Below are 4,588 nucleotides of genomic sequence, written 5' to 3'. Positions count from 1 at the left end.
CTCCTTTATTCACTTCCCTTTTGTTTCCTCATTTTCTCCCTTGCCATGGCTGCAAGCTCCCATGCTTCGTGTTTCCTCCTCATTCTCTCCTCTGCCATGGCTGTAAGCTCTATGATGGAGGAATATTACAAGCACGAGACGACAGACCGTCTTCGGTGCTACTACATTGGGTATATATATGAGGGCAATATATCTATACCATTATATAGTATGGGAATAACTTTGAATGTAAGCAATCCGATCTGCACATCTGATGGCTAGGATGTGGCAAATCTGTACAACCGCCCATTCACGATTTCTTGAAAAGTATCCATGAATTTAACAAATAGTTTTAATTTTGTAAAACATGTTCACGAATTTTAGAAAATGACCCCAAATATAAATAATGATTTATGTATTTTAGAAAAAAAATAATTTTTTAATAAAATGTTCACCTGTATATATAAAAAGAAAATAAGAAAACCAAAAATGACCATCATCTATAGTTACAAAAGCTCATATATTTGAATATAAAACAGAAAAAATAAGATGGAAAAATAAAAAAGAGACACGTGAACATAACCGAAGGAACCACGAAAATCCCTCAACAAAGCAGCTATTGGATTTTTTTTTAAGTCATCCACCTTTGCTTCCCTATTGGACCTGTCCGATGACAAGTCGTCCTGTGCGAATCTCTGACAACTCAACACAGTGAATGTCATAGAGTTTTGCGAACCAAGCTGTGGTTGGGTGGTTAGGTGGACAGTGTTTGTCCTGGATTTATTACAGAATTTCTGGCGACGCACGTTCAGTGGGAGGAGACGTTCATGTCGACTACGAGGCGTCTACAGTGACTTGGTAAAATCTCAAGAGGATATGCCGGCTCAGTATCTCGGAGGTGCTCATAGGAAAAAGGTGTGCGTGTGTGCGTTCATAGAGGTGATTGTATGCGCGTATATATGAGCGCTTGCGTCTGTACTGTGTTTAAAAAAAGAAATGTCATAGAGTTTTCCCTACATGAATGCTTATAAGCACACCTAAAGACACACGGTAGGCTATCGTAGTCTCGGAATATTACATGTAATTGTTTTCATAATATACACTAAAATGAAAAAAAAAACACAATATTTTAGTCCGCAAATATATCGTGCATGTTTTATACATTATATGAACTGTTAACATGCATGTCATAAACGTGCAAAGCACGTGCCACTTACTAGTACATAAGAGTCCTTGGAGGACAAGTAAACGAGTTGTACTCGTTCGCGTCAACGTCTACGTGTATATATATGAGTGTTCAATAAATGGTCCACACCTGAAATGGATGGAGGGGAATAGAAATATTGCCAAATGGGCAACTACGAGTCAAAACTCAGCACCGAAACTGTGCTTGGCATGCCGAGGGACGAAAAATACCCGGTTTGAAGAGTTGAGGGTGCATGATTTCTGGCTTAGCGGTCGAGCAACCAAAATCAAACAAGTCGAAGGGTTGAGGGATCAAAAAGTGGACTTTTCTTTGTTGGAAAAATAAGACAGAAATAAGCCCTCATGGATAGCTTGTTTTGGTGAAGGAGTCAACTCCAGTTTGGATGAATAACTTATCAAGTAAGTACAAAAGGCTGGTGAGCATTACTAATTACAACAATTGCATTATTGTTCCTAGTTAACAGAGCTAGTGCCATCCAAATTTATTTCCATATGCTAGGCTGTGACAGCTTCTGCAGAGAAACAGAGGTAGCAGAAGAGGTTGCATCACTTCTAAAACTCAGTGTTAAATCACCACTCTCAGTTCCGAGAAGATAATAGCCACGCTGCGAGTTGGGGCCGAATATGTGGGATGCGATATGAAAAACTGCATCCTTGTAGCGGGTAGCCAACCCAGCATCATCACAGCGTAGCACATTGGCATGCCGTGCATAGTTGTGCGAAGCAGGTGGCTAATTTCATCTTCGATATGCTTAGCCAGTACTGAATCATGCTGCTTGTTATCTTACTTCTGTCTTTCCTTCCCAGCCTAACCGCGAGAGCAGAATTTCACCCCTCGAAGGCCGTCATGGATGGATTCGGTGAAACGGACCTAACAGTATCAAAACTACTGAGTAAGAGGTTGTCCTAATACCTTTGTAAACTAGGCATATTGGATGTGAGTTCCCTGCCATCTAACCGATTGACTGTGATGATTGAAACACGACTCAATGTAATCTTGAGCTACCAAAATAAGGAATTATGTAATTTTGAGCCTGCAACACAGAGTTACAATAGGCACCAACAGCTTTGTGTTGTTTTTGTTGTTATTGTACTTGCGAAGTATTGAACCTCTCAACTATTACTCACTTGAGTTTGCTATCTGTGTGACTCAGCACCTTATATATACACGTCTTATTTAGTCCTCACGATCGGCCTTACTTATTGCATCATGATGTCCGATGATCTGGTTCATTTCCCCTTATATTTATGCTGAGTACCTCCTCTGGCATTGTTGGTCTATGTCGTCATCCCAAGGAGTGAATTGCAAGAAACCACCACATTTGGGGCTTCTCTTGCAGTGAACAACCTGGTCATTAATTTTTTGCAAAAGCCACCGCGCATTCAGTAAAAGTTTTGCAGATTGCACTGAACATGTCATTTGGCGCGGTTGAGGGTGTCTCCGACAGGTGGGGCCCAAAATCTGTGACGTGGCCTAACGGACGCGCGGACGACGTCGTTTGCTTAAGACCGACGCGGTCGGGTCGCGAGAGATAGACCGCCCGCGCCCGACCACATCTCGCTCGCTCTCTCTTCTCTCACGCTCGCTCGCTCCCCTCCTCTTGCTCCTCTCATCTCCAGTCGCCGCCGGCCGCCATGGTGTCCTGGAGCGACATCGAGAGCACTGAGGGCTCCGCCGCGCAGTACATCTCCTCCGATGACTCCCCTCTCAAGGTCAGAACCTTCTATTGCTCATTTGTGTTATAGGGTTTCTAGGGTTCAACATTTGCTCGATTTGAAGAAGTTTTTGTTGGATTTCTCGGATCCTAGCTACAATTGATGAGCCGTCGTTCGAGGGTCTTGCTTACGACTTGAATGTGATTTGTGAGCATGGGAATCCAGGGAGGAAATATGTTGCATTTGAGGGGATAAGCACTGGGAGGAGGTTCATTGCCTGTGCCACTGAAGTAAGTTTCAAGTTGTGTCTTTGCATCATTCCAATTCTTGTTCTAGGGTTTGTAGGTACTGTTCATGTTCTAGGGTTCATAGTTACTATTCATGTTCTAGGGTTCATAGTTACTGAATTTAGTTGTAGGGTTCATAGTTACTGAATTTAGTTGTAGGGTCATAGGTACTATTCTTAGTTGTATTTTTCACAATTAGTCATAATTAAATGAATTTGATTCTGGTACATTAACTGAATCAACTATTTAACTGAATCTATAAGTAATGTCTGTAATTTTGAACTAATTTTTTCTGTTGTAGGGTGTTGCAAATTGTGGATTAGTGCAGTGGGTAGATGAGCATTGGCCAGAGCATCTGCAGAATGCTATTCATAAGCTGTGGCTTATGTATGAGAAAAGCCAGCATAATAACAAGATGGCATGCGTGGAGCATTCATGCACTGTACACAATCTCACATAGCAGAAAAAAGAGTTGCAAGAGACATATGAGAAGCTTGTTGAAGATGTGAACAACCTCTTGGATTATAAGGATAGCCAGGCTGAGGTAAACTAGAAGAATGATGCTGAGAACGTTTCAGTGAGTGTGGAAAGCGGCATGACAAAGGATGATGAGATCAAAAAATTGAAGGCTATTGTTGACCAGTTAAAGCAAATTCATGTAGCTCAAGCCAATGTCATTAGGAATTTGAAGTTCAACCATCTTAAAGAGAAGGAAAAGTTGAGCTATGATAAGAGGACTTTGGAGATTTGCTATGCTGACCTGAAGAAAGAGAAGGATGACCTGGAGAAAGAGAAGGATCAGGTGGATTGTTGCATTGCTGAGCTGATGAAAGTGAAGGATAAGTTGACCATGGAGAAGAGTACTCTTGCTTCCTGCATTGTTGAGCTCAAGACAACAGGTGATAGCAATAAGAGGAAGCTTCACCAGATTAAGGCCATTTGTGATGAGGACTAAGTTGTGTTGTTGTCATACCATGTGTGTCAATGATGTCTTTTGTAGTAGCTATGGAGGAAAGCTTGTAATGTGTTAAGATTTATTGTGGTGAACTCGATTATTTCTGTAGCAATGAACCTTGGTTTGTATGTTGTTTGTTGACTGTTTTAATTAAGTTCAGTTTGTGATGAATTATCAGCTTCAATTGTTCTTAAATTATTGGCTTGTGATGAATTATTAGTTGTGATCATTTTTGGATCCATTTATGATTTTGTCGATGTCGAGGCACCCTAAATGCCCAAGTGGATCCATTAGGGGTTTGTCTATGTCGAGGCACCCTAAATGCCCAAGTGGATCCATTTATGGTTTTGTAGACGTGGAGGCACCCTAAATGCCCAAGTGGATCCATTTAGGGGTTTGTCGATGCCGAGGCACCCTAAATGCCCAAGTGGATCCATTTAGGGTTTTGTCGACGCTGAGGCACCCTGAATGCCCAAGTGGATCCATTTAGGGGTTTGTCGACGCC

At 41.7% G+C, this 4,588-nt stretch overlaps 1 pseudogene; it reads left to right on the top strand.

Annotated features, from left to right (window-relative positions):
- Positions 1–2,562: 2,562 nt before the first annotated feature.
- On the top strand, positions 2,563–4,083 carry LOC119308128 (annotated as a pseudogene).
- Positions 4,084–4,588: the final 505 nt, after the last annotated feature.

Source organism: Triticum dicoccoides, chromosome 5B (assembly GCF_002162155.2).
Source record: "Triticum dicoccoides isolate Atlit2015 ecotype Zavitan chromosome 5B, WEW_v2.0, whole genome shotgun sequence".
Lineage (NCBI taxonomy): Eukaryota > Viridiplantae > Streptophyta > Magnoliopsida > Poales > Poaceae > Triticum > Triticum dicoccoides.
The sequence above is the reverse complement of the archived record's forward strand: the minus strand, read 5'-3'. Positions and strand labels throughout refer to the sequence as shown.